This window comes from Euprymna scolopes, chromosome 39 (assembly GCF_053919585.1).
Source record: "Euprymna scolopes isolate OS-2025 chromosome 39, ASM5391958v1, whole genome shotgun sequence".
Taxonomy (NCBI): Eukaryota; Metazoa; Mollusca; class Cephalopoda; order Sepiida; family Sepiolidae; genus Euprymna; species Euprymna scolopes.
In genome coordinates, this window is record NC_136520.1 from 70,215,193 (window position 1) to 70,227,397 (window position 12,205).

The 12,205-nt window shown below is 35.0% G+C and overlaps 2 protein-coding genes across 4 annotated transcripts in view; one reads left to right on the plus strand and one right to left on the minus strand.

The window, feature by feature from the left end:
• LOC145263843 (uncharacterized) overlaps positions 1-12,205 on the minus strand; it is a 649,003-nt gene that overhangs the window by 585,074 nt on the left and 51,724 nt on the right. The window lies entirely within an intron of this gene.
• Positions 1-12,205, plus strand: part of LOC145263845 (uncharacterized) — a 624,663-nt gene that overhangs the window by 440,433 nt on the left and 172,025 nt on the right. For 2 of the 3 annotated variants that reach the window (XM_080120919.1, XM_080120923.1), the window contains exon 1: positions 8,125-8,134. The exons of the other annotated variant lie outside the window; for it this stretch is intronic. The gene's annotated coding sequence lies outside the window, so the exon portion shown is untranslated. Of the gene's footprint in view, positions 1-8,124; positions 8,135-12,205 lie in introns of those variants that run through there. 3 annotated transcript variants of the gene reach the window in all.

Sequence of the window (12,205 nt, forward strand, 5' to 3'; positions counted from 1 at the left end):
ACAAAACTAATAATGCAACTCTTTTGTAATATAAATAAAGACTATGCTCATTTAAACATGTTTTTTTTTTGTTGTTGTATTCACATAATTGAAAGTCTTTGTGGAACTACAATGCAAAATCCTTTTATCACTTAGCACTCACACACCATTTTGCAACACCGTCAGCAGAGGATCAAATAAAAAGGCAGTGGACCATAAGAACATGTCTGTTCGTTCTGGGAAGATATATTTATTTATATAAAAACATACAAAAAGTGGCAAAAGGCTCAACGGGTGGGGGTGGGGGGAGTCTTATTTATCTTTTTACATTCATTGCCAAAACATCAGTCATAAAGCATTCATATTCCATTGACCTATAAAATCATACAATAAGTACTACACTTTGAAACCCATATATATATATATATATATATATATATATATATATATATATATATATATATATATGGGCAAAAGTTATAGCCTGTTAACTTAGAATTAATGTTTTATGCCAAAAATCTTCTATATATATAAAAGTGAAAATGTGTGTATGTGTGTGTGTTCGCTTTTTGTGTATGTCTGTAAAAGGCTTTTTTCGCTGAACTTCTCGGTCGGCTCATTCCTTAAAACTTTTTATATCTAGTCTAAATCATAATATCTACCAGTTAACAACGGGGGTCGCCTGTCTATTTAATTTGCCCGTCTTCGAAAAGGTAAATATTCCACATATTCGGATCACCGCATGTTGCTTTCACTTTTCAGTATAAAAACAACAAAATTGGATTCAAACCGGATGTAAACATCACCGTCAACTATCCCGCAGTAAAATGATTTGACCTCATTAAAAACTGCAATGTTTGACATAACTTTTTAATCGCTCTTACATTGACTGTCGCTATAGCGCAGGTGTTCAGGCTTAGCCTATGGGCCTCAAGGCACCCGGTTCGAGCCGACCTGTCACCAAACCCTCTCCCTTATTTTTTTTTCCATTTTTAAAATCAGTTTTTTTATCGTTTTTTTTTAATATTTAAACAGGGTTAAGTTTCCTTTTTGTTCTTTAACCCCCGCCAAACGCACACACCTACAAGCACCCGAGCAACGCCGGGTACCCCCCTAGTCTATAATATAAATCTCACCTGTCTGTTTAAATGTATGTATGTATGTATGTATGTATGTATGTCTGCCTAAAACTTTCGACAGAGGCGACAGATTTTCACGAGATTGGTATCATTTTGAAGCTTGACCTTTCGGACAACAAATATTGGAAAATTGGCCAAAAACATTAATTCCTTCACCCTCAACCGGGTACTTTTCTACAGGGAGGTGGTCGCTTTTTTTGCTGATATTTTCAAAAATTTTCAATTGTCTAGCCTTAATTTAAACCTACGTCACTTCCGGTTTGGCGATGGGCGCAATAGAAAAGACCATTTTTTTTTTCACATTCTTATCCTCCTTCTTAATACGGGTTCGAGCCTGTCTGCCTACCACTTTTTTTTTTTTTTTTGCTAGACATACACCTCCAAACAGCCGGGCAACGCTGGCAACCCAGGCTAGTCTAGAGTAAATGTGCTATTACAGTGATCAATCCCTATTAATTCCTAATTGTGCATCGAGCAGATACCATACTACTTAATTTGTTGCACCCTATCATAACAAAAGCCCATACAAAATTTCACCCAGATCAGCCAAGTACAGGGTGGGTCAAAAGTCACTGACCCATTTTAATTTTAAATAAGTCTTTTATTTCTAAGTATTTCTTAATTTCTTGATATTTTTTTTTTTTTTTTTCAGATCCTGAAAATTATGGAAAAAAATGTTTTGGCAGGTAAGGATCGAACCCAAACCGTTGAGGCAAAGTTGTAAATTAAAGTGTGAAAAAAAAAACAAAAAAAACGTGCGACGTTAACGATTGCCCCACCGCAAGATGCTAACAGAAACACGTTTGAATTTATTTAATTACTTGGATTTGGCAGGTGCCCGTTTTAAGGAGTTAATGAGGTCAAGTTTGACTGCAGGATAGTATCATTTACTCCGGGTACGCTTCCCAAGATGTTATAGGAAAAAGACTAACCCACATGAAGCGAGCGACAAATGTTGAATATTTATCTTCACGAAATCGAGCAAATTAAATAGACAGGCAAGCTTCGTTGTTAACTGTGAGATATTACGATTTATATGTGATATAAAAAGTTTTTAAAAGTTGTGAACCGACCGCTTCTCTGAAAAAAGCCTTTTGTAGACATACAGAAAAAGCGAACACACATACATACATACATTTTTGCTTTTATATTTATAGATAATTTCATGCATATAACTGTTAAAATAAAAAAGGTTATTTAAAATTTGGGCCACCCTGTAGTTACCAAGAAAACTTCTAGATTAAATGTGGTATTGTGGTGATTAATTCCTAATTGTGCACCAAACAGATACAATAATACTTAGTTCGCTGGACCCTATCATAACAAAGGTCCATACAAAATTTAACTTAAATCAGCCAAGTTAGTTTCCAAGAAAACTTCTACAGTAAATGTGGCATTATGGTGACTAATCCCTATTAATCCCTAATTTTGTATCAAACAGATACCATAATATTTAGTTCACTGCTCAGAAAAGTCCATACTAAATTTCAGCTAGATCGGCCCAGTAGTTTCCAAGAAAAACTAAAAGACTGAGCTTCAATCTATGCTCCCCTCCTCGCCAAACTTTCACGAAAAACATTCGTCTAGCCAAAACCACTATCAATAATTCTTCACATTCTTTATCTGTGCCTAAACCTAAACGTGGATTCCATGAACAAAACTTCTTTCTTAGAACTGCACGCCTGTGGAACTCTATTTCCAGCTGACTACAATTTGATTGTCTTCAAGTCCAATGTAAACAAGTTCTTGATGAACCGTCCTCCTAAGTAATCCAATTTACCAAATTTCCACTACTTATGATTACTATGTTATAATCCCATTGACTAATGTGTACCCATTAACCCTTATCCTCGAGTGGCCTCCGGGCCTTAATAAGTGGTGACTCCTTTGTAAAAAAAAGAAAAACAAAAAGGTTCAAGTAATACAAATTTGTTCTAATCTTGGATGTTATTCTCACATTTCTGCTGATCTTGTCTACTTGGTACCTTAACTTAAAAACCCCCAAGGAAATGTTTCTGCCTACTCTCCTAAGCAAGAATTGCATTTGATACTGCCCTACCCCAGTTTATTTGGTGTGTGTGTGGGGGGGGAGGGGGGGCTCCCCAAATCAAAAAATATCGCAGGTGAAAATTGTTTGTACTGTTTATTAATTAAAAAGTATAGTTTTCACCGTCCTTCTATTTCTATTACTTTCTCTATATGTATACTAGAAGAATGCGCCCTTCCCTTTTTTAATAGAAATCATTCTAGACAAGGCATGAAGCCACTTGATGCTAATAAAAAAAATACTACTTCACCGATAAGTGTAAGATGGAATAAATTCTGACCCAGAAAACAGCAACCCTTCCCTCTGTGTCAGAAATATCGCTCCTGGAATGTGAGGACTAAAGAACAAAATAAGGGAAGTGAGAGTTACATGGCTGCCGAAAGTAAACCCAAGATCCACTTTCTATTCTCCTTTATTTAATCCATTTTGTCAGGCATGACCAGGTAGAAGTCTTAAGTAATTCGTAATTGTATTCTTACAATCAAGTAAAATTCTTGTGTTCTTATATCCAAGATGTGCTGTTGTTGTTGTTGTTGTTGTTGTTGTAAAACGCATGGGATTCAAGTTTTTAATTTCCTAACGATGTTTCTAATACCAATTTAAATTTTAAAGTGAACATGCACTAAACAAGTGAAGCATGCAGGGTCCCACGTGAGTGTACAGTGAATGAGGCATAAAAAAAAGACTAAGTGCAGCATATGCCCCCCCCACCCCCGCTATTTAGCCCCAAAAGTCCCTAGGGGACATCAAATCATGGTGAAAATGAACAAACGATGTAAATTTGAGTTCTGCACCATACAATAAAAGAAATAATTCCATCATTGCCCCCCCCATTTAGCCCCAAAAGTCCCCTTAAAATATTTAAATTTGAGTTCAGCACCATGCAAAACTGCTATACAGAAAATTTTGGACAAATGTGGTAAAATAGTCCCAAAAATGGAGTGTTTTTATTAGCCCTAAAAGAGCCCCTGGGGCACATCCAAGAGTTATCGCGAAGTATAAACAAACAAAATTAAATAGAAATCAGTTAGTTACAACTTTTCAGAAAGTTTTATAAAAGTCCAGCACAAAAGTATCAATTTTAGCTATTTTAACCCAAAAAGCACCCCTAGGAGGGCAACCGGATTTTTCCCGGAAAATCCGTTCTGTTACTTTTTTTTACTCATATCATGTTTAATGTTTGTGCAAAATTTCAACAAAAATTCCAAGGCATAGTTACTGAGAAAAGTGCAGAAAGACGAACAGTCAAGGGTGAATTTACAGGTCCACCCTTCTTTTGTTGGGGGACCAAAAAGCTCACAAAGAAGAGTTCACTGACTCTTCATGCATTTATCAATAACAATAACATTCCTTGGATATAACAACAACCAGATAGGTCTCGAACTGTCATCTAGGTTTCAGCCTCTTTCCTATTGATGAAAGTTGCATCCCTCTTCCTGTTCTACAAGTATTTTAACTGTGAATGCTCTGACAAGCTACAAGCACTTGTACCCCCTCGACATAAATAACCCCGACAAACCCAACAAGCAGCAAAATGTCACACCCTACACAGTGAGGTCCCTAGATGTAAGAAAGCCTTCTACTCTAACAGTTTCTTCCCCAGAACTGCTAGACTATGGAACTCCCTTCCGGGATTCTGCTTTTCCAACTGTACTGATATGCAGAAGTTCAAGTGTAATGTGAACATCTGTCTACTCATCTTCCTTCATAATATCCCTGCAACTTGTGTCCCTGATAATAACACCCTACTTCAAAGCGGCATTGTACCTTGTTTGGGGTGAAAATTGAATTTTGAAAAAAAAAAAAAAAAAAAAAAAGATTTTACTTGCAAGGAAAAAAACAAAAACAACAAACATTAGAACGTTTTCACTCTCTGAAGATTGAATATTTAAAGATACGGTCCGACATTAATAAGAAATATTTCAATTTAAAAAAAAACAAAGAAAGAAATGGGACCGTATTTTTCTTCCTTCTTTTAATAAAACTTTTTTTTGCATCTTTAACGTATTTTTAAAAACAGTTTTATCTGTTTATTCAAACTTTTAAGTTTACTTTTTACTTTTAAGTTTACATTAGTTTTATTATTAAGTAATAAAGAAAAAACACTTCAAAATAAGTTTAAAAACACAAAAAAACTTAATCCGGTTATATAGAAGAGTAATTTATTTTGCCTTTGGTAACATTTATTTGTTGTATTTTTTTTTTTTTTTTTTTTTTTTTCACACCGTTTTTGTTTGGTTACTTATTCTAATAGATGACCGAACAATTATAACTTTGTCCCAATCCAGAGTGCCCCTTTTTGGAGAGATGAACCCCCCCCCCCCGACATTAAAAACTGGCCTTATGTTTAACTGCCCTTGTGGGAAGGTAAGTAGGGGCAGATTATTAAAATAATGTTCAAAAGATGTTTATGAAAAAAAGGATGTTTTTAATTGGCTGGTATGCTTTAAATAAAGTAATAAAATCAGGTTTTGAGAACATTTTCAAGATTAAAAATTTATTCTCTTCTTTGAACGCTCATTTGAGTGAGAATAAAAATGTCATGAGAGGATATACTGCATGATTTATTTAGTTTGAATGAGATATGAAGAGGGATACCAGATATGAAGAGAAAGAAAACGAAAGGGTTGGGAGATATATATATAACTATTTCATTTACTCACATAAATTAATATACGAAAGTATAAATTTATGCGTAAACTTTAAGTATTTACTTCAACAGTGCTCAATACGTAGGTAGAGCTAGTAAGTAAGTTATAAAATATATATGGCGATTAAGCTACACTAAATATTCCGCGTTTCATCCACTCTAGGATTCTTCAGGCTTATGCGAGAATTTTGTGGTTGTCTCGCATTTTTATATACGCACCTTCTATTGAGTTTTTTGTTAGCCAATCAGCTTTCTAGTATCCACCGCATCCTTCCTAATCAGCCAATGAGCAGGCACTTACAGGACAACGGCCCATTTGACCTCCGGTTGACCCGTTCCTTTATGTTTGCTATTTAGCGTAGATACCTAGTGTCTTGACCTTGACTCATATATATATACATATATATATATATATATATATATATATATATATATATATATATATATATATTGTTACGCATGATAAAAGGTGGGGATTTAAGCAACAAATAAACATAGGCGTATGATTACGAGAAGAATGAAAATTGTTTATCTTTGTAACACGTTACCCAAAAGGGGGGGGATACAAGGGAATTTACGGGAAAGCAAAAACTCAAGTATTTTCTCTTTATCGCATATGTGACACAGCAAAAATAAAATAATAAAGCAAGTGGATGGAAACGCAAGGACGAACACAATAAAAAATGCGAGAAAATAACGAAATAACAAACACTTTTCCAAACGATACAAAAATAGATTAATTTAAGAAAAAAAAGAAGAGTTTAACGAAAGAAAAAGAAATGTACTTAAAGTTATGGAATCTGAAGTATATCTACGCGTATTGAAATGAGCGAAAGTCCTTTTTTGGTGGGGAGGGGGGTAATCAAAGTCTTTGCACTTACAAGTTTCTTTTGTTTTCGTTTTTTTTTTTTGCTGGGGTGTTTCACAACTCGACAACGACGCAGTTAATCCAAGATATTTCCTTCGGTGTGGAAAAAGTTCACATAGCCATCTAACGTGTTTTCTTTTCTTGCTTGCGCGTTTTATATCTGTCGCTTTCGTGAGGGATAAGATATCATATCGTGCGTTCGGCATATCCATATCTCTTTCGCATGATGGGAAAAAGCCATTGTCTCTTTTGTGAGGAAGTAAATTCATTGCATTCTCTCGGATGGCTGGAGAAGGTTGCGTCGTCCACATCTCGTATATCCATATCATTTTCGCATGAGGGGAAGAAGTCGCGCCTCCCCCCTACCTCCGACGAGGAGAGAGAGACCCCTCAACAGGTCAGCGGCCCAAGCTGAAAAGAACGATTTCCGCTCGTGTCCAGTAAAAAAAAAAAGGGAAAGGGGAAGCGATAACTCTTCCGGTCTCCCCCCCCCCCTTCCTCTCTGCTTCACAATCCGGTCTAAAAATAGATGAAATCTCCAGCCAGTAAAGTCTCTGCAAGTTTAAAAGGGGTGGGGATACATTAGTAGACCTCGCTCAGTTCCAAAACGACTACTGCACTAGCTTATCTTGTGGGAATCATCTTTTATTTTACCTCGGTGACGAAATATAAAGAACAAGAATGATATATCTCGTCAGCCTAAAATTAAGTATTTAAATTTTATATATATATATATATATATATATATATATAGAGAGAGAGAGAGAGACAGAGAGAGAGAGCAAAATATTGAGACAATAATAAAAGAACTAAGAGAGCGAAATATATGGAGAGATAGATAGAGAAAATGTTGAGAGAGAGAAAAAGGGCGAGAGTAAGAGAGAGGAGAGGGTGAAAGAAAGAGAAAAGTACAAGAAAGAAAGAGAAAAGTACGAGAAAGAGAGAGAAAAGGGCAAGAGAGAAAGAGAAAAAAGACGAGAAAGAAATGGGTGAGTGAGAGAGAGAAATAAGCGAGTGAGAGAGTGACAGAGAGAAAAATGTGAGAGTAAGAGAAAAGGGGCTAGTGTGAGAGAGAGAATGAGAAAAAGGGTCAAGAAAGAGAAAGAGAGAAATAGAGAGAGAGAGAAAGAGGGAGAGAAAGAAAGAGGGAGAGAGAGAGAGAGGTAAGCAAAAGAGAGGGGGAGCAAGAGAGAGAGAGAGACATTCTAGAAAATGAGCATGAGCAAAATACATTCAAAGAGAAAGGGAGGGGGGGGCAAAGCCAAATATTTAAACTATGTCCCCCTAAATGATGCAACGTTGGAGCATGAGTTCATTATATTTTTCTTACTCTCCAACATCCTTTATTATCATCATTATTGTTTATACATGGCTTAAAAATATCCCCAAGGGTTAACAATTCAAAAAGACTGTGACTAATTAATCTTAGCTTAGCAAAAAAAAAAAAAAAGAAAAAGAAAAGACCGATTTTAGAGTAATAATAACAAGACAATGCAGTATCAAATATTGTTACAATGGGAAAAAGAAATCTGGATGGGAATATTTTTTGTATTCAAATGCTGATCAGAGTGGAGATCAAAGGCTGGCAATTTCCAGCCTGCAGACTGAGTTCACCAGACCCAACCTCAGACCCTATGAACAGCATTTAGCTACATAATGAATTGTCTTAATCCACTATAAAATGTTTCTTTTATATATATATATATATATATATATATATATATATATATATATATATATATGTATGTATATTTCAGAATGTGAGAGATGATAATTATTTCCACAGCCAAATAACAAGTTCAAAACTAGAGTTTCGCCCTCATTTGGTCTCATCAGTTGAACACACCAAAACTCGGCATTCGAAACTCAAATCTCTTGCATGCAAGGTGAGTACCCTGCCACTTGAGCAACTGCGCCACACACAAGAAAGTCTATTAACTAACACAGATCAAACAAATCACGGCAAAATCTGACTATGGAATGTACCTACTTTGTCTCAAGCAAATGTTGTGACAATCCAACCACTGAGAACACAAGCCGAGGTCTCAAAAGTAGGTATTTTACACTTGCTAGGACGATGTCATCCACAAGACTTCTGGTTGGTTGGCTGTTATGGCTCATGTGAGCTGTGACGTTGCTTGGCTATGAATATATATAAGCTAATTATGCTACTATTTTTTTCTTAGCGATAATAGCAACGTGAGAATGCCGCAGTTGTATTAAAATTTACTGACCTAAGTGATAATTTTGCTCCCTTACATACAAATGTCTGCATTAAGTCCTCCCTTTTGATGTAATGCATTTTTATTTTTATATATAAATTTTTTCACGTGTGTATATATATATATAAATATATATATATATATATATATATATATATATACTATTATATAATAGTCACTGTGTGTGTGTGCGCGCGTGAGAGAAAGAGAGAGTTCCTCATAGGTTCTGAAACAGCTGAACCTATCTTTTGAAAATTTCACACAAAGCTTATTTATATGCCTAGCAGTGTTCTTAGATATGTTTTGTACAGTAATTCATTCGATAAGTATCAAAAATAAAAATAAAAATAAAAAAATCCAATCTTGAAAATAGCTTTTCTTCCTTAAGGATAAAAAAGAATAATTTTTTACAGGGGGAATATTTTATGTTACACCAGCCAAGGAAGATAATAAAATTTCAGCAAATCATTTTGTCTTAAAAAAAAAAAAAAGATTTATTATAATCTGGAGATATAGTTTAGTGATAGAGCATTCAACTACAGATTGAATAGTTTCCAGTTCAAGCTCGGGTGCTCCTCAACATTTTATTATTTTCTTATTAATGAGTTCAGTTTACGATAAAAGAAGAGGTATCATTTAAAATCGCCGCAAATCATTTCTTCGTTTTCATATTTTAAAACTAAACATTAACCATTTTCTAGAGCATTCGTCATCAAGCCCAAATATCAGCTGACATGATATTGTAAACAAACACAGATGGAATTTGATGAACGACATTATTGTTATTATAATTTTTTTTTTATATTAGTTCACTGGGCAAATTATTCCTCGCAATATATAATAATCAATAGAGGATTGATTCTATAATAATACATACGCGATCTGCATAAATTAAAATATCCTCTCTAAGCATATTGTACGACCAGGCAATACCAGGCTGCCAGCTAATCTATAATATAAAACTGAATGTGTGTGTGTGTGTGTGTGTGTGTGTGTGTGTGTGTGTGTGTGTGTGTGTGTGTGTGTGTGTGTGTGTGTGTGTGTGTGTGTGGTTACGAATAGGCTCCTATATGGTTGACTATTTTAAAAAACTGATTACATATAATGATAGATGTATCGAGACACAGGAGTGGGTATGTTTGATATGGCAGAACAGTGGTTCATTAAAATTGTGGGGTCTGCGTTCGCGCCTGGTCCACAAAGTATGGAAACAAAAAATTTAAGAATTAAAAAAAAAACGTTTACAAGTGTTTTTGATATAGATGTACATAAGAATACTTTGATAAGTATGTTTTAACTTAAATAGGGATGGTATAATAAAACTGTGAGGTCTGCGTTCGCACCTGGCCTCCATAGAATGGAAATAGGCACAAACTTTAATAAAGACTTTTCATATCTATCTGCGTAAGTATACTTTGATAATTATGTTTCAGTCTGAAGAAATATGGTATAAAATTATGGGGTGTTCATCCGCGCCTGACCTCCATAGAATGGAAATATGTCACAAAGTGTAACAAGGTTTTTTAATATAGATCCACAGAATATTGTGATAAGTGTTTCAGTGTGAACAGGTATGGTATAATAAATTATGGGGTTTATCTATTTTATTTTTACTTTCATCATATTTTGCTTTGGATTTGATACCCCCAAATTTGAAGCTATCTCTTTTACAACCGTTCCTTTTCATAACCTATCATACTTTCATAAATCAGAGTCCATTTTCTGTAGGCTGTTTTTGAACACAGTAACGGATGGTACTTTTGCTAGTAATATATATATATATATATATATATATATATATATATATATATATATGTGGTGGATGCTTTCATAGAAAATGATGAATGAGGGTTCATCAACTTATTTCAACAATTCCTAAGTCTTGTGCACATATAATTTCAATTTAGTAGATGCTCTGCACACAGTCTTGCAGATCTTGAATTTGCATGTATTTGTTAGTTCGAAATGTCATCTCAAGTCCACAGTTAACCATTCCATCTCCGTAGCTTTTCAATATTTTGAGTTAAAAAATATAGGAGGCTTTATTGATTGAGATTGTCGGACTGAGTTCCTCATCTTGGTTGTTATAGTCACAACGTTTCGGCCATTTTGCCCTCCGGCTTCATCAGGTGTTTTGTATCGAACTGGGCAACCGTTTGTTAGGAGCCTCGAACCCAACCCTTTATTATTATTATGGGGGTACCGTGTTCGGACTCCAGCTAGGCTCTGGGACATAGTTGCTGATTCTCTGTTTTGAATGTTACTTTTTCACTGCCTTCGTTCAGGATTGAACTCAGCACCTTTGGGTAACTGTAAACTTTGTTACATCTAGGACCACTCGGCCATATGTCACAATAATAATAAAGGGTTGGGTTCGAGACTCCTAACAAACGGTTCCCCAGTTTGATACAAAACACCTGATGAAGGCCGAAGGGCAAAACGGTCGAAACGTTGTGACTATAACAACCAAGATGAGGAACTCAGTCCGACAATCGCAATCAATGAAAACACCTCATCTCAAAAATACAGACAATTACTATAGGAGGCTTTACTTTAGAGATCCCAACAAACAAAAAAGAATACCCGAGTACACTTGTTATCTTGGCTAAAAGCCACCAAAGAAATGCTCCCATCTGCTCTCCAAAGCAAGAAGTGTATTTGATATTATCCCCACCCCCACTGTTTTTTTTTGTGTTTGCTTTTTTTTTTTGTTGTTGTTGTTGTTGTTAATATTTTTATTTTGTTTTACTCTTCTCCATAAAAACTCACAGACATGTGTGCTGTATTACTTGCTTCTCTTTTGTTACATTTTGGTAACAAGACTTTCTAATCAATCTGTACATTAGGCTTTCCTTCCTTTTCTTTACTAACCTGTCACCACTTATCAAGGCCAAAAAGGCCACTCAAGGATAAAGGCTAATGAGTTTGCCTGTTAGGAATGAACAACACCTTGAGAAGATTGAAAATATGCGTGACGGTGATTGAAAGTTGATTAGGATTTCTATTGTAGATTCAATAACCCTTATCCTCGAGTAGTCTCCAGGCCTTGATAAGTGGTGACTCCTATGTAAAAAAAATAAAAAAGATGGCTTGAATGATAATAAATGTTTTTCACAACAAAACTTATTGTCACTACATAAGAGGCTACTGTGATTAGGACCAGATTTTTGATTTTTTATAGGTGGCAGAGGGATTTAATGTTGAAAACGACTATCTTGATTCTTATACACCGGACCTTTTCAAAGCATATATATATATATATATATATATATATATATATATATATATATATATATATAT